Source organism: Dermacentor andersoni, chromosome 1 (assembly GCF_023375885.2).
Source record: "Dermacentor andersoni chromosome 1, qqDerAnde1_hic_scaffold, whole genome shotgun sequence".
In the NCBI taxonomy this organism is placed as follows: Eukaryota; Metazoa; Arthropoda; class Arachnida; order Ixodida; family Ixodidae; genus Dermacentor; species Dermacentor andersoni.
This window is the reverse complement of record NC_092814.1, coordinates 376,347,328-376,366,011: the sequence shown is the minus strand read 5'-3', so window position 1 is coordinate 376,366,011 and position 18,684 is coordinate 376,347,328. Positions and strand designations below refer to the sequence as shown.

At 50.5% G+C, this 18,684-nt stretch overlaps 1 protein-coding gene across 3 annotated transcripts in view; it reads right to left on the bottom strand.

The window, feature by feature from the left end:
• LOC126518564 (uncharacterized) overlaps positions 1–18,684 on the bottom strand; it is a 218,275-nt gene that overhangs the window by 52,577 nt on the left and 147,014 nt on the right. For all 3 annotated transcript variants that reach the window (XM_050168340.2, XM_055065017.2, XM_055065016.2), the window contains one exon: positions 11,582–11,767. The gene's annotated coding sequence lies outside the window, so the exon portion shown is untranslated. The remainder of the gene's footprint in view (positions 1–11,581; positions 11,768–18,684) is intronic.

Sequence of the window (18,684 nt, the reverse complement as noted above, 5' to 3'; positions counted from 1 at the left end):
GGTATTTCCGAAGTGTAATTTGCCAAAATAAACCTTATACGAATGGGCGCCACCCTGCAGCATCCTGAGACGATAGTCACACGCTACGTACGTCGTTGTCTTCTAACACGAGGCAGCACTAGTTTTTCACATAAAACTGCAATGAAATTATCGAAATAAATTATAAAGGAGCGATAAAAATATTACGTAAGGTCGGCATCAATTTATATACCACCTACTTCATGAAAAGCCAAATATTTGCGACCATGCAGCGGAGATAACAATTATACTTGTTTTGGGCAAAGCATTATTCATTAGCGGCGGCGGAGATGTGCAAACGTGTGGTAGTCACTAAATGGCGTGTTAGCCATGTTCTTTAATTAACCTTCTAATTAATTAGTTTCGAGTAAATGTGCAACTGGGGAATCAACGACGGCCAATGCAGGAGGAATGTCCAATTATCGAGAATGCTGAGGTAAGCAGGATTTTCGAGATGTTCGTGCGCTGAACACCGGCCGCAGAGTACATAATCGTTCCAATAAGTCGAACGCGACTTTGTTGCTCCACAAGTCTCGCAAGGGATATCGCGAACCTTCTACTACAGTATCGGCCTTCCTAATGGGTGGAAATTTTTTACTATTGTATGGTAACCATTGTTCTTATTTATCATATTCTATAGTATTTCTTTTTTAATTGGCACTTACGTCGTTATTACCCTGCTGCTTATTTGCTACAGTGAAGGATTATTGACCCGCCGCGGTGGCTTAGAGGACATATGGTGCTGCGTTGCTAAGCACGTGGTCGCGGGATCAAATCCCGCCCGCGGCGGTCGCATTACCATAGGGGGCGAAATGCAATAAAAGAAACGTCCCTGTCTCGTTCACTGTGTGCGCGTTCCCTGGTGGTATAAATTATTCCGGAGTCCACCACAACGCGTGCCTCATAAGCAGATCGTGGTTTTGGCAAGTAAAACCCGAGAATTCATTGGCGGTTACATTCTCGTGGCTATGTCCAGCAGCTGCGCTGGAACCGGCAGATAAAGGCAGCGTGCTGGCCCTGTACCAGTACACACCAGCTTTGAAGCGTGGTGTCGTTCCTAGGCTCCGCTGACGATCGGTCGCAAGCACGTGGTAGGCCCCCGCTGGGTGGCCGTACACGGTTGCAGACATACACGCCCGCCTTGCATATTCGGACCAACTGACGCAGAGCTTCCTTGCGCATTCCTTTCACGGCTGACCCTTGAAATGGAAGCCGGCGCTTCCAGGAGAGACGGCTTCGCGGGCCTTGACGGAGGCAGCCGAGAGGACAGCGCGCGCGTGCAGGGCGGAATATCGGCGGCGAAAGGCGTTTCCTCTTCTCCGCGCTTGGCCGCCGCAAAAGCAGCGGAGCACTGCGTGAAAAGCGAGGCCTTGGCGAGCGGTTCCTCCTTGAAACGACCCGCTAACCTCTCGTTCGGCGACTGTGCTATTCGTCTTCCGAGAAAGGTCGACCAACCATCCGCATGGATGCAGGAAACGCTGCAGAGTCGGTTTCCCGTACTGCGTGTGCAACGGCCACAATCCAGGTCAGATTATCAAGAATGCTGAGACAAGCAGCGTTCTCACACGATCTTACACGAACGGAAGTCTTCAAGAGTTCGGCCCGTGGTTTTGGTTCGCCTTTGCGAACAAGTGGCCCGCCAATATGCATCCAAGCCAGAGGTGCCACATATACTATGTGAACAGCAACTTCCCTTCCCCGTGTTAGGCTGCTGAGCACGAGGTCGCGGGATCGAATCCCGGCCACGGCGGCCGCATTTCGATGGGGGCGAAATGCGAAAACACCCGTGTACTTAGATTTAGGTGCACGTTAAAGAACCCCAGGTGGTCGAAATTTCCGGAGTCCCCCACTACGGCGTGCCTCATAATCAGAAAGTGGTTTTGGCACGTAAAACCAAATAATTTTTTTTTTAACTTCCCTTCCCCGCTCATGCGTGCCTCAACGAGGCACCTTAGAGCAGCATTCCCCGGATTAAAGGTAACGTTTTTTTTGTGTGTGTGAAAACGGAACAACGTGCAACCCATCAGGGAAGAAGAAAAGCTTTTTGTCGCCGTATACCTGCACTGCCTGAGCAACGGAGGCACACGGCGTCCTGTTATAGTGGTGTCGTAGGCAAATGGTAATGTATAATCACCGTAGATGACTAGCTTCAACGCAAAAATGGTGCGCCACTTCAGTTGGATACGCTCGAAATAATTCTGCCTATAAACTCGATCGCCTGATTCTTGGTCAATAGTATATCACTTTTTTACAGCACCAGTTACATTGTTTGCGCTCACGTGCTCGAACCGTCTAGATGGCATATGCTTCTGGCCTTGCCCGACACGTTTAAAACCGCGCAAATAAAGCTCAAGAGGCCACAACCTTCATCATTGTACAACCTTCTTTCAGACGCATCGCACGCGCATATCGAGCACCACGTCGTGTTAGGCGTCTCTTGCTTAAAAGCTGAGCTGATACAAGCTCTTCCTGGGGCGTCCCGCAGCCACCGTCTGCCTGATTTTCGGGGACTATGGACGTTGGAAGAATACTCGGTCTCGCGTGTTGGATCGCGCACACACCCTCCTAGGCCGAGAAAAGTGAAAGAATGCAACAACACGAGCCCTGCCAAGCACAAAAGACCCGCAACCTTCCCGCGTCCGAGGAACAAATCTGGGCCCTCAGCCGAGCGCGAGCCGCGTCCACGCGCGTGTATCGCAGTCGCACCACCCGCGGCGCTCCGGGTGGCGCGCGATTCCTAAAATCCTCATCCAGGCAGACGCGGAAAAAACAGAGCATCAAGTAGCCGGGCAAATAAAGAAAAGAGCGCGTTTTTTTTTTTTTAATGCTAATGAAACGTGCGCCTCGGTGCGTGCCTGCCTCGGAGCGGCGAGACGAGCAACGCTCATTCCACAGCGCGCCTCGGTGTGCGACCTGCTCAGCCGCGCCTGCGCAATGCACAAGCGAGCAAGGAGGTTCTCGTTGTCCGCCACATTCTGGGTCACTTGTCTCGCTAATAAGTCCGCATGACTGCAGGTGCGACGTGCCAGACGGCCCTGCGACTCGACGGCCGGCCCGACGGAGGAGCTGCGCGACGAAACTGAGTCGCGCGTTTGTGTACGCGGGAGAAACGCGTACCTTATCGAAGCTGCGTGCTCTCGCTACTCGGAGCTAGTAGCGATCGAAACGCCAGATGCTTAATTATGCACGCGGCGTCAAACCGCGGTTTCTGTTTTAGCCCAAGCTCCAGAAGTCGCGTTAAGCGCAGTGCAGCACGACCCGCCGTGGCTGCTTAATGGCGTCGGCGTTACGCTGGTAAGCACGAGGTCGCGGAATCAGATCCCGGCCGCCGCGGCCGCATTTCGATGGGGGCGAAACGCAAAAGCTCCCGTGTCCCGTGCAACGGCTGCACGCTAAAGAAACCCAGGTGGTCAAAATTATACCGGAGTCCCCCACCGCGGCTTTCCTCATAATCAGATTGTGGTTTTGGCACGTAAACCATGGGCCGGCCAGTAATACAGCCAAAACATCGATCGCACGGCGAGTGCCCCTATGACACTGCCCGCGCGTGAGAAATTTCGGTGGTCAAATTTGTTATCAGACACTATGACAACCATAGAAAAGTGTAGTGAAGTATTTATTTCTTGCAAATGGTCTCATGTGGCACCTTTGCCATCAGATAAGGACAACTCCTCTTTCCTTTTTTCTTTTTTTCTTGGGGGGGGGGAGAAAGTAAATATGACTATTGTATAGCAAAAGCAAGGCTGCGGAGGTGGAACTGAATATGACTCCATCACTCACATATTCCACTAAAACAATTGATATAGCCGGCTTCGGCATTCAGCCGAATGTTACCGAGAGAAAAAATGTTTACGCAGAAACTCCTCTGGAGAAACTCTTCTGTCTAAGTATACATGCATACGCATTGTGTTACTTGCTCATCTCCACCCAGCCTGGTGTCAGTATCAATGTTACGGAACTCGATCCGACAAGTATGAACCGTTATAAACCTCCATTGGTCGTTATCAACCTTATAGAACATTCGTTTATCATGTTCGCTATCGAACACGATAAGGCAGGTTTAATTAGGATGGAGTTCATTACCGCACTCAAACCCACGGTCCTTTGTTTAATTAAGGTGAAGTTAATTAACCCGGGGTAATTGAGATATAATTAATTAAGATACTCAAACCCTCGATCTTTGGTGGGAGTAGAACCCACGACCTTCGGTCTTAATTAAGGTGAATTGAGGTTAATTCAGCGAGGCTACTGCAAAACCACCACTACATTTGCTGAGGGAGGTATGCAATGCTTTACTGATGGTTGGGATGCTTATTTTGAGCTTGCTGTTTATTGAAGCGCATGCTGTTCTGTGTGTTTTATGTGTAATTTCAATGAATGTCTCCACTGTTCGCTTCACTTTGCCGAGCACTAGTAACATCTGCCTTACGTGGGTAGGAGCTATTGCTTACGGGGGTATGAACTTCTCATTGTCTTACGTGACAGACAAATTTCTCATTTGGTAGCCATCGAAATGCTTACGCATTTAAGTGTCCGACGATTACGATACTACCTAATGCGAAATTTGAGCTCAGCTCGGTACGTGTTCTAATTTCGTGATATATGGAGGCAAACAATTTGAGGCCAAAATCACCGCACCGACTGGCAGTGGGCCAGTGCCGTCAGCGCCTTCGCAGACGGAGGGGCAGTATGGGAACGCTGGCATGATGAGCTGTATCGGCGCCAACTGTAATCGCTGCAATCGTTCATCCACCATGGGAATGATGCTATGTACATGGATTTGCCTGATCTTCGTGCTAGTGGATTCAGACGTTCTTGTGGCTTTGTTTGTTACGCTTTATGCGCCTTCACTGCCGTAAATTTCAGAGCAATCTATACTCCTCCGAGTGCAGAAGACGCTGCGAACACGCACAATCGCTACTAATTGGAAGGCTTCAGCTTGTCGAGGTGGCAAAATCGAAACGCGCCAAGTGTACGTCTCAGGGAACTGGTTTGCCCGCGATAAATTCGTAAGGGCGTTTTATGTCGCCTGTCGATGCATGCGTCCGTGGCGCTATCGTTTCGATGTCGGGCTTCAGTGTTAGAGGTCCTGTGTTCGAATCGTGCCGTCGGACACAGGAGATTGGCAAAGAAGCTTGAGAACAAGTTAACGACCGCGGAAAGAGCGATGGAGCGAAGAATGTTAGACGTAGCACCGAGAGACACGCAGAGAGCGGTGTGGATCAGACAGCAAACAGGAAATGGAACTGGGAAGGTCATGTAATGCGTTGGTTAGATAGCCCGTGGACCATTAGGGTTACAGAATGGGTGCCAAGAGAAGGGAAGCGTAGTCGAGGACTACAGAGGACTAGGCGGCGTAATGAAATTAAGGAATTCGCAGGCGCAAGTTGGAATCCATTGGCGCAGGACAGAGACAATGGGAGATCGCCTTCGTCCTGCAGTGGACATAAAATCGGCTGACGATGATGATAATGATGATTGCGATGATGATGATAGAATTATTTGTAACGCCGTACTTTGTTCAAAGTGACTAGTTTACAAAGACACGAAGCCTCTTGAAGCCAGAAGGACGAGGTTTAGGCAAATCCATGTATTTCCCATAATCCCCATGCTGGCTCAACGGCTCCCATTGCACCTCCCGTAGACGCCAGCGCCACAGTTTCCAGTAGTAATTATTGTATCAAACTCTATCACTCATAGTACATCGTCAGTTCTGGAGGCTGGCTTGTGTGTTTATCAGGCGAGAAATCGAAACACCGCCGACAGACATGCAAAAAGCGATTGACGCATGCAAATCCAGTAGAAAGTGGGGAAGGAAAGCTCCGCCTAAGAAAAGCAATATATACGATTTTCTTATCTCGCTGCTTTGTCATTATTGGCCATCGAGTCAAGTTATAGAGAGAAGCGCATCACGCACGAATTTGTTTGGAGTTAAAGGATGCAAAAACGCAGGACAAAGCACGGGTCTGTCCGCCACGCCTGCTGAGCTCGAAGCTAGAAACAAAGCATCACGCTCTCATTGCCCCAGCAATTCTATGCCAGCGACAAGCGTCCGAAACAGGAGCGCCGCAGGACACAGCACCTGCTCCCGCCGCAGTTGACTGTAACTCCTGTCGGGGCACTTTATTTCGAGAAAGCGGCTCGCCGACTGCACGACTAAAGAAAAGAAGGCGCACCCGAGGAAGCGAACCGAGAAAATGAGAAAGCCAGGAAGGAGACTGGACGGGAACGAGACCGCTATACGCTGCGCAGGAGACGCTATCAGTCGTTACAAATGAGAGCGGCCCGCTAACGAGTCGCGTGCGCGGGGAGAGCGCATATATAAGAAACGCGGCACGCGCATGCAAAAGGCGTGCGCGGATAGTTTGCTCGTCCGCCCAGCTTGTTTCGCTCGCGATTTCTTAACCAAAACAGGGCGACCGGGAAAACAAAGAAAGGTAGCAAAGAGCCGCCGATCTTGTCAATGAGGTCTCGCCACAGAGCGCTGGCAGCTGCGGGCCCTCGTTGGTGCCCGGCCGGCGGCGACCGACGACCGGGGTTCGATTGTGCCTGCGGCTGGCGGGACAAACAAATGGCGATCAATGGACGCGAAGGAATGCGCAAGCACGCACTCGACGGCGGGTGGAGGCGTCTACATATAGCCCCATTTCGCGCGACTGACGGTGTCAGCAGCCAGGCCGCATTGTCGTACGGAAAACATTTCCACACAGAAATCTAAGCATAGGGAGGAGTCACAGACTTTCCGTGCCCCGGCCGATGCATAAACGTGGCGCGAATAAACATCTACTGTGACGCTCCCACAAGGACCAAATAGCTGAATGAGCTGCGAAGGAACGCGACGTATTATCTGCAGTGACGGCGAATGGCGTCGCGCGAGGCAGCGACGCAAGGTATAGCTTCTCGCGGAGCTGTTGGATGCAGCCGAGCGACATCCCGTGTCTACTTGCAGAGCGATGTTATCCGTTGATGCGAGTCTACAGCTTAAGCACCGCGAATGAGCGCCACTGCTTCGCCGCTTCTTCGCACGCGCACGCGCGCTGTTGGCCACGTGTCGTACGCGCGGCGCGTCGGCGATCGCGCTCCCGTTCGATTGCAATCGCGTTCCCTTATTCGCGCCCTTACAACGGAAAGAACAAAAAATGGCCGTTTCCGCAAGATTGACGATTCCATCAAGTGCAACAGCCCACAATGTCTCTTTTCGCATATCAATAACTCACGCTTTTAAATTTTAAAATAATTCCCGGATTTCACGTGCCAGCGGAACGTATAGTGGGTGCACTCCCGAATAATTTTTACCGCCTGGGGTTCTTTAACGTACACTTAAATCTAACTACTCGAGCGTTTTTTTTTTTTTTTGTATTTCGCCTCCACCGGAATGCGGCTGCGCGATCGAACCAGTCAAATGAATAATTCATTGCAATTGGTTAATCTTTTAATTACTGTTCCGAATGATGTGCTGGCAATGAAGAATTTGTAGGAAATTGAAAGAAACTTAATGTTGGCATGTTTTCAGCCAGGTACCTTTTTAATTTTTTCACGCCGATAAAGAAACTCTGCGAGAAATGAAAAAAAAAATGTCACGTTAATAACCGTCCATGCGCATAAGAAAGCAGCGCCATCAGACAAGCTCCACAGCAGTGCGTGGCAGAGTTGGCGCCTTAGCGTTGATGAAGAAACAGTGTCGATAACAGGCGGTTGGTGCATCGCGGAAAGAGTGCGCTCGCTATAGTACACGTGTTTGAGGGCGCTACTTTCCGGCGCGTGCGGGCGGTTAGTCACCCTTTATTTTTCATTTTTCGCGGGCTTTCTCGATCACCCGGAAAAAATAAACGGGCACAAGGTACGCGGCTGAAAACGTGCCAGCTCTGTGTGGTTCTTTTTTTTTTTTTTTCACTCTGGCACAAATTCTTCATTTACAGCACGTCATTCGGAGCAGTGATTTAGAAAATAGCTAACTGCAATTAATCATTAAATTAAAGCGTCAACAATAAAATTATTGACTGCTGCTCTGCTCGATTGTGAACGATATGCACTTGGCTATCTTGGCGTAGGATGGCCCGTCTTTTTTGAAAAAAAAGAACGCGACGCAGAATAGCGGGGACAGCCTGTGTAGCGTGCGGTCGAACAATTAACACTCACTGCGTGTAACAAGTTTTCTCGACGATTGTGAACCAAAGCTCGGTCGGTGCTGCCCTTCGGTCTTCGAACACCGCGACGGTCGTTTAAAATTATTTTCTTGCCGTTCGTAAAATAGGTGGCGCGCAAATCAAGAGGGCGTGCAGGTATTACCAGGCGTCTTTTTCTAGGTGGATTTTTTTTTCCTGCTCTTGTCGCGCTCTGGAACCGTTTGGTAAGCAGATGGCCGTGGGCGCGGCGCGCTTAGCACTTCCGTATGCGGTGCGTTCTAGATGGCGACCGCACGAATGGCGTCAAGTTCGAGCGCGCGTCGAGTGAACGCGCTGCGCCGATTTCTGCCTCGGCCCGAGACTCATCGGCAGCGCGGATCGATGAGGCGCAATTAGTGGCGCACGCCTCCCAGATGCTTGGAGGGTGTGCGCACTAACCGGTTGCTCCGTTTGTTCCCTCGGCATCGCCGCTGATTCGCTGGCTTATAACGTTTCTCTACACGCGGTACACGCGGACGCCTATATACTTTATCAGTGGTGCGCACTGGCACAGATGTTGTCCAGTTCTATTCATGGCAGCCGAACCATACCTCATTGTTCATTGCTGCAGCGGTCTTTTTAATGCACCCACGCTTCCCGCACATACACGGAGACGTATCCAAAGTGTGCAAGTAAGGGTATGCCGAGTCCAAGTAACAACCCCGCGATGCGCCGCCCGAGCAGCCGTCCTGTATATACAGCCACTACTCTCTCGCCGGCAGTTATCGGGAATTCTGCGTTATGCCCAACTTCGCCGCAGTTTCCGGATGTCCGGTTCAATGCTTCCATACATTTTGCTTCTGCTCGAAGCGCAGCGGCCAAGTCTATATAGAGTTTTAGCAGAGCGTTTACGGTCCGCTCCGCTCAGACCGGCCTATCACAACAATTGCAGGCAGCCGCTCAGCAAAACGCTACTGGGAACACTGACGCGCGTGCGCACAGCACACATAGCGGCAGCGGAACGTGAGACGCTGACCACGTTCCGCTAGGAACCTGATTTAGCGGTGCGTCAGGGAGCGTGTAGTTGCTTTCGTAATCGTTTTACCACCATCTCTCTAGTGGCATCTCTGGAAGGCGCTCTTGTTAGATAAGCGAAATCAATGCATTCTGTGCAGCCACCGGCGCGCGTGAAACGTGTGCGGAGCGGAGCGCAAGCAAACGCTCTGCTAAAACTGTCTTATATACCCTGGTCGCACTTCCAAATTAATCCGCGCTGCTTCGCCGTTCCTCTCTGAAACTGCAGCTGCCGGCACGCTGCGTCCGCTTGGCAGTGCCCACCCCCGGCACTCAATTTTCATGTGCTGACGGCGCGCGACTCAGACCGACGATGCATCAGATACGAGGGGCTGTGTTCCGCCATATGCTACTTGGCTCCTCTGCCGCGACTGCCTCAGTCGTTCGCAAACATATGCCGGGACTACGCTTACGCTAGCGTGAACGCTACTTTCGCTTTATTTCCTCGTCTGTGCGCTTTCGTTTGATTGCGATCACTTTTTTTTTATGCGCAGCTGCGGCTCAAGGGCTATACACGGTTGTGCTGCTGAGCAGGAGGTCGTTGGTTCGACTGCGTAGAGCAGCTGCATTCCTACTACGGAATCCAACAGCTCTCGTGTGCAGTTATATTTAGCATGGGCGCAGGTTCAAAAGCCCCAGAGGTTCCCTACACGGCCTCCTTCATTGCTTAATGTACAGCTTCGAGGTTTGAACCCCGTCAAATACTTTCCCCGTTTTCTTGTTGTACGGTTTGCGTGATATGCTGTAAAAACCTTCATTTTCGCTCGCCCTTAATTTACGCGAATTTCGCGATTTGAAAAAGTCGCAAAATTTAAGAGCACGCGTAATTTTAAGGGAGAAAATGCGACCCTTTGCGATAAACTAAATATTTATTTTGGCGCGTAGTTCTGCTAGATGTATCCCCTAAAACGTGGAGAATTTGATTTACCGTACAAACTTGCGCTATGCCACTACTCTCAGATGCTGTAATCTTGGGACTAACTCCCAGGGAACGCCATGTATGCTTGAATCAGCCAGGCGGCGTGCAGTAGTTCTCTTTTTATTATTGAAATGAGAAAGAGATGTGGTCACCCTATAATGGCTACCCCTTTTCAGCATTTGCCATTGCGCTTCTGAACGACGACATGATATAATCTTTCAGTGGCTGCCGGGACATTGCGGCATCGTTGGTAATCACCTCGCCGATGACGCTGCCCGACGTGCCCAGGCTGGCACACTGACACTCCTTATACCTTTATTCAGAGTAGACGTTGCAAGAGAGCTTCGCAGTCTCGCTCGTACCATCACGTTCAGTTACTGGCTTACACCACAGAACTTTAACCGTCCTTTATACAGCTTCGACTCGTCACTGAAACTGAAATTACCAGCAAATCTTGCACGATGTGACCCAACACTGCTGTGTCGGCTGTGGGTAGGAGTAGCATTCACTATCGCCTACAGCTATCGTATTGGAATGGCGGACTCACCGTTGTGCACTGACTGCAAGTGTGAAAAGACCATCAGACATCTTCTGTGCCACTGTTCCCGCTTCGACAACCAACGTCAGATTCTCCATTGTGCCTTGAATAGACTGGATGACAGGCCGTTCACACAGGTAAAAGTCTTGGGAGCCCAGCCTCACAGTTCATTAACCCAGAAAGTAATTTGAGCGCTTCTTCAGTACCTGAAGGCAACAGACTTGACTGTAGACATCCTGCACCTAACTTGTGCATGTGAAAGTGGGATAGCGACTCATGACCTCTCTCTCTCCCTCTCTCTCTTTCACTCCCTCATTCCCCTCCACACGTGTAGGGTTGCAAGCTGGACTGGACTCAGTCTGCTCAACCTACCTGCCTTTCCTGCCTCCTACCTCTTCTCTCTCTCGTGGCCCTGCAGCTGCATTGTGATTGTGTCAGCGTATAACAATGCATGAATGCGATCTGCATTCCGGACTTGAAGATGCCGTTAAGATGCACGTCTGTACGGGCCATCAGAAGTGAGCCGCAAGGCACAAGCCGGAAATCGCGAAATTTAGTAGCCGCAATTAAGCCCAAAGTCCCTGATTAGCTGAATTATAGGGCTATAGTTATTTCTTTCGCACGGAGCACGGAGTTATTCTTGCGTACATGTTCTGCCATGCTATTTTTAAACAAAACTATTACTTTCAGTTCTTTAAATCGACCCTCGTCAGCTACGACTTGCAGATCCGGGTGGCAACGCACGCAGCATGCCACTCAAACCGGTTAATCGTGGAGAAATGCGTCTGTTTTGGCGCAGACTTGGAACGTAATGGTTGCACTACAGTGTAGCGGGCCTTGGCGCAAAGTGGCCCACGGCGGCGACCGGCGCTGCCCTTGGTGCAGCAAACTCGGTGGGATGCTTGCGACAGCGATGCGTGCACTCACAGAAACGGCGCAGTTTGAGCGGCGGCGGGGGGCCACGTTAGGCGGGAGTCGCCGCCGGCTGTCGTCGGCTTCGCGGCAGCGCTGCCCAGCGTCCTTTCGCGAGTCGGGGAGTCGTCATGGCCCGGCGCTTGTTCCTCTCGGCGCAGGAAGAGCGGCACACCGCGCCAGTCACCGCTCGCCCGGCCCCTGCGACCAAGCAGGAAATGGTAATAAGACGGAGGTCTATAGAAAACACGGCTTTCACAGCATAGCGTTGACGGTTGAACGTGTACAAGCACTGCATTCCACCGGTGCTATAGCAAATCGAGCACAAGCTGCACCCGCCGCGGTGCGGCTATGAAGCTGCGCTGCTGAGCGCCAGGTCGGGTGCCCCGACCGCTGCGGCCATATGCCGATGGAGACGGAATACGCAAGCGCTCGCGTGTCGTGCATTGGGTCCACGTCAAATAACCCAAAGGTGGTCAAATCTAATCGGGAGCGCTGCCCATACGGCGTCGCTCATAACCCAGTGTGCATCATCCGGGCCGTTAAACTGCATCGTTTAATTTTTAAACTTGGAGGAAAACAAACAAGCTTAAGAAGAAGCGAATGGCTGCGCAAAGAGCAATGGAGCAAAATATTACGTTCAAAGAAAGGAACAGTGGGGCTAGAACCAGACAACACGAACGGGGGTCGCCAATATTCCGGTTGAGATTAAGCGGAAGATATCAAGTTGGGCAGCCCACGCATAATGCGGGGAGCAGATGACCGGTGGTGGGTTACAGAATGAGTACCGCAAGACAGTCGAGGACGGCAGATGATTAGCTGGTGTGAGGAAATTGTGGCATTCGCAGGAATATAGGACGGAGTCAACTGACACAAGACGCAGGTACGCGTACAATACTGTGAGAAGCATTCCTCCTGCAGTCGACATAAATAAGGTTGATGATGATCATAAAGATGACAGCTGCCCCGAGTGTAGGCCAGGGTTCAGCAGCCTGCGGGGTGTTATGCGCCATGTATTAGACCCAATACCGGACGCAAGTTTACAGCATCTCATAGCGAAAAGGCATCCACGCCAGACATGTAGGCTGCATTACATTGCTGATACGTACAGCTTATCATAACGGACCGTACAAAGATGAGGCAGCGCGACAGAAGATTCCCTTTCCGTCCTGTTCACCATGCACAGTCAAGTGTTCTTGAGAATGAGGACATTTCTGTGCCAACAACGGGCGCCATGTATTCCTAAATGCATGGCGTCCTATTCAGTCTTAGTTCTAGTCTTATTCAAATGTTCCCCTCTGAAGTCGGTCAATCTGTTCACAGTGGCAACTTTTCGAGATGTCTTGGCATCGCTCAATCGCGTATCCGTTTTGTTAATGCACCACACATGTCCACGCCTGGAGCGTGATATCAACAAACATATCTCTGTAAACCCTTGCACCATATATAGAGGTTTGCGAAAGGCTAGACCCGCTTACACAGTCCGCAATATCTAACGGGTAGACAATGACATCACGCAGCACGGTGCCCCTTGGGCTTACAAAAGTTGCAGATAATCAGTTTTACTATAAATCAGCTTTATTTATTTATTTATTTATTTATTTATTTATTCCGGCCAGTTTTCGTATATGCTAGAAAGTGTACAAACATTTTCCTGATACAATGATGCCCGTTTCTTTTATTACAAAACACAAATAATTACGGCAAAGCCCAACCTCACGATGAATGTCGACAATAATGCGCGAGCATTGAATCAATACAACGACACAAAGTATTGCCACCGTCGAAACGAGTTGTGTTTGACGCGTGTACTTCAGCAGCACTGCTCTTTCGCGCTTCCCTATAATAACACACGGCGCCACCTAGCGCCACCACTGCGAAGCCTGCGCGTGGCCTGCGAATTGCATGGCAATCCGGTGAGGAACGCGTCGCGAGGTAACCGGGATCCTCTCTCGCACTCCTTTCTGGACACGTTGCGCCATCTAGTGGCGCCGCCGAGAAGTCCGCGCACGGTCTCCGAGAAAAGAAGCATGACGCGCCGGTGCCTGCGAACGCTGAGAGTTGTTCCCTCGCTTGCCGCACAATAAGTTGCACGTACTCGGGACCCAAGTTGGAGAGAGGCTCATTGAAGAGCGGCACATACCCCGTCCACTCATGGCGCAGCTCTCTAAAGCTTTGGCGTGAAAGGCGCTGATTGAAAAGCGGCACATACCCAGTGTATTTGTGGCGCAGAATAAAGAAAAAGAAGTATTCGTGGCGCAGCCTGCCAATGCGTTGGTCCTCCTTCGCCTGAGGGACCCTTGCAAAGTGGGTTCGAATCCGCTCAGCATCGAAGAAATTTAAAGGATCGGTTTCCGCATTGTAAAGCGGTACGTTCCTAGTGGCACATGCCTAGCCCTACCGAAGGTGGCATTAAATAGGTTCATCGAAGGTCAGCACGGACCGAGTGACACATACTCCAGGCCGCCGTCAAAGCGTTTTTTCGAACAGCGCTGCCAACTCAGTCCACAGTCCACAGTGGCCCGTATCGTCGAGAAAGAGATTACTTGAAGAGCGGCACGTGTGTACACATTGCCACATACTCAGTGACCGAAGTTGGTCCGATGGTTGGCTTCGTATTTTGTTACCTCAGCACAGCAGCCCGATGCGCTACCCATTCGAACACTGACTACCCAGTGAGCCAGGTAGGCCGGAAGACGGTTAGATAGATAGCCTCAAGCATTGAAAATGCGTCCTGTGGATTGAGCCCGCGAGCAAACGCACTTTTTTTAGCAACTGAAATATTCCATTCTATTCATTGTATGTTATACGAAGCAGCTGATGGTTGCCGTGATCTCCCATCTCCCCTACTTTCCGTTTGTTTTTTCGTATGTTTGCTTGTTTGTTTGCTGGCTAGCTCAATTGCTCCCTCACCCGCTTGTTCGTTTTATTTCAACCCGAGGAGTCTGAACCCGCACGTGCGGCTAGCCACTTCACTGACGGCTAGCCGGTCACGCGCAAGTGGGAGCGAACCGCTTTCTCGACGGAAGTGACATTTTTTTTCCCCGACATCGCGCAACACACTGACCGCGTTCACCCGAGGGTCCGTGTGTGCTCGCGTGCTCGATTTAACGCAAGAAAAACATGCAGCGCGGCCAACTTAATGGAAGGCAACCTCAGCGCGAGCGGCTAAACGTCGAGTTCATTACCGTGCACTTTGGCACGGAGAGAGCTGCGAGACGGATCTATCTGGAACGGGTTAATCGAGCGCCGTAGTCGTCGCCGTGTGACGCGACGAAGTAGGGCAGGTTGTGCCTTTCCGCCGTGCTCGGATTTCATTTCCGCAATTCCCGCGTTTTCTCTCCTACGCTTCACGCCCGGCAAACAGAATAAAACGACTTACGTGGTGGCAGAGTATAGGGCGAGAGAGGCGCGTGCACACAAAGCAACAAAGACGGAACAGACAACGGGAAAAGAATACAGGAGCCGCATTCGTAGATACGAATTGGCGAGGATAATTGTGTATACGGACCAACATATTCGATCGAGATCACTGGATAGGTACGGTGGCATTTACAAAAGCGTATACTTTCGAATTTTAATACTAAGCTGCGATTTTTACCATAAATAGGGGCACACAGCCACGTTCTCCTGGCATTTTTACGTCAGTTTTCGTAATACCTGAAGTTATCATCAATGTTATTGAAATTTACTGTAGCAATATACATTTATCTTAAGTGCCAGGCGTCATGCTGTACATTGCATAAAATAATACCTAGGGCCGCAGTTGCATATTGTTCGCGTCTCGATGTTTTGCTCCGATTGATGTAAACCCTTGGGTGTCACATTACTTCACGCCTCATATTAGAATTTCCTTGGGCAAATTACCGCTACGTAGGGCAAACGCTGCTTGTTACCTATCAAAATACAGAAAGTCCAACCTTAAAAGTTACCGCGGACACGTTAAACTGCAACAGTAATATGAAGGGGTAATCTGGGCCATAGAGGAAGGGAGTCAATACATATGGAGCGTAGAAACACGTCTGTACACTGACGGGTTAGCCTATACAGGCTACAAGTAAACCGGGCGATTTTATGGTTATGACTGCCTTCTCCGCTTCCTCTCTCTCTCATTCTCTCGCTCTAAAACGGCTTGCAAAACGGCCAGGCTTGCAAATCAACCTAACTATAGTTATTGAGAAAAAGATCTAGCAGATAACCTGGCACCCGCAGGCAACAGCAGCGGCTGCACAGGAGAGGCCACCTCCGCATCCGGGCAGAGCGAAAATATCTGCTTAAATTTACAACATATTATCCTGCAAACTACAACAAATTATTATGTTCATTAAGACCGTTGCACACGGTTAATAAAAATAAAGAAAATAGGAGCCCTGCCCAAAGACGCTACTTAAAACATCGCAATTACTTGGCAAAGGACGTCAGAAAGCGCTGATACTTGAACTGAAAACATGTTGGTCAAACATGATGCGTACAGTCATGAGCCGTATTCAGCTTTAAAGTGTTTTTTGCGCCACATCCGCTAGCGCCTTGTCAACGCTACCGGCATACGACCGCCGAGCCAAGAATTGCGCCTGCATGCTCGCTTCTCTCAGACACAGCCATTTGACGCAACCGCAGCACGGCCAGAAGAGCCGGCGGCAGATACAGCTGCGTAGAGTCCCACGAACGTGTGCTCGGCCAAACACACCACCAGGCCGACAGAGAGAAAGAAAAAGCGGCAATCGACTAGGACCGAAAAAGAAGCCACAGTATGGGTATGGTGGGACGCAGTAAGGCCAACCTGAAACGCAACCGGAATGAGGCAGCACTCCCGACCACGCCGCGTGCTTCGACAGACGCGGCGACGACTTGGTCGACCCCGATTGGAACGGCCAGCACCGCTGTACAACGGAAGGATAAATGCAGAGGTGGGAAGGCAACGAAACGGCGCCAGTATTTCCAGCGGTTATTCTGCAGTGCGGAAGCGACGCGTGCACAGGCGTCCGGCAGACGAGCGGGGCTCACTGCAAGCGGACGGAGAAAAACGCGCGCAAAAACACGCCGAGACGGAAACGAGGACGCGCGTCTTCGCCACGCTTGGCTCGCGCGGTGTCCCTCGCGTCCGCTGCTGCCTGGCATTCTCGAACGAGACAAGGCCGGGCCATTCGAAATATCGACAGCAGGGACACAATGATCCGCACTCGGATATGCAACCGCGTGAGCTGTGGCCGACCGGCGCAAGAATGGGGCCGCGTGTCGAGCGGAGCCCTATTCGGGTGGGCCATTCTTCCGTTCCCTCGTTTTCTCCATTGTGCGCGGATCCACGGGCTTCTACTTACGTCAGCGCGAGCACGCGTATACGCGTGTCCAAGTGCCTCACGACGCGTTGCGTTGGCAAAGACCTCGCGTGTGCATCGCAATATAGGCTCGCAACCGCGCGTCCTTCCTGGCTCACTTTCGCAGCGCCTTTGGCTCTTCGCTGTCGGGGGCCACTGTTGCTGCCGTTAGTGACTATACAGCCTCAGCGCAAACGCACGCACGCACACGCATTAAGGATGCAGAGTCCTTAACGCCGATTTAATGCGTCGAAGAGACCGTGACAAGTATGCCTCGTTGGTGTGCACTGAAAGCGGACGGCTTCGAAAGGCTCCGACTCGTTCGACAGAGTGGGGGAAGTCGGGCGCTGGGCTCGTCATACGTAAATGATTGAACGGAGCATCCCTATAGTCGTGATTTGCAGTTATGTCGACAAGTAATCGGTTGTTGGTGTTGTCGTTGTTGTTGCTGCTGCTGTTTAATGAAATAATTGCTTCAAGAGTTCCTTTAGTTGCAGCCAAGTTATAAATAAATCCCATTTACGGACATACTTGTGTTCAAACGCATGTATAGAAAGCAAAAAAAAAAAATGAAATTGCACATTCTCTTTCGACAGATAAAAGCGCAACAAGTAGGGGGATAATGGCGTAGTGGTATGCCGCAGAACCGCAACAAACAACGAGCGAGCCAATAATTCACGCTTCAGTCGACACTGGCCTCGGACATTCAACAAATTCCTCGCGAATGGTGCATATAACCAACTACCTCGAAGACCATTTGAGCGACAGGGAATTGACGATTCTCGACCCCACCCTGTGGAACCGGCCGGCCGCTCGGGTCACCCCACTGAATGCAGGTTCACGTTTGTAAGTGCACTATGAAAGTTCCAGTGGACTAAAGTGGCGTTAGAAACCCATCACGTTAATGATTTTTCTCTCCCGACCCGTTCATTGAGCAAGCACACAAGAGACCCCGCTTCACTGACGAAGCTAAAGTTGATGTGGCTAACGCCAGTTCGTTTAAACAAAAGTTTGCGCAGAACGGGAACTACGAATTAAAAAATAAAGCAAGTAGCATGAGTTTCCTTCGTCGCGAAAGAATGTACTATTGACAGAATTTTCATAGGCGCATGTGTTGCAAATTCTCATCACACTCTACACTTATAAATTGCGTATGCTTATCATTTAAGTAGCGAAATTTTGATGTTGCTTTGTGTTTGCGCCCAGGCTTCGTCAAGCGAAATATCGTTTCGGTGCCGGGTTACCTTAATTTGGTTTCCACGCAGAAACAAACATCACTAAACTCACGGTGCACGCCCACCTCCGGCGCCTTGCTCCGATTAGGTCTTCCCCTTTCCGCATTTATGCCTCACCCCTTCCCCTATGTAGCCTCCGAAATCATAAGCTGGGGCATGCACACATGTACGACATGGGCGATCTGCAATATACCAGCTGAGGCGCCCGTCTGTACTACTGAAAGACACCTCACTGATACATGAAGCCAGCCATAGGTCAGGAAAACAACTCATGTTTTTCTTCCCCCTATAAGAAAGAAGCGTCCGGAGATCCACGAAATGGTGTTACAACAACCAAGGGGTTCATATTTATTTATTTATTTATTTATTTAGTTAGTTAGTTAGTTAGTTAGTTAGTTAGTTAGTTAGTTAGTTAGTTAGTTAGTTAGTTAGTTAGTTAGTTAGTTAGTTAGTTAGTTAGTTAGTTAGTTAGTTAGTTAGTTAGTTGGGTATTTATTTATTTATTTATTTACAGCACCATTAAAGACTCCACTGGGATAATACATTGGGGGGGAGGTGAGTGCGCAAT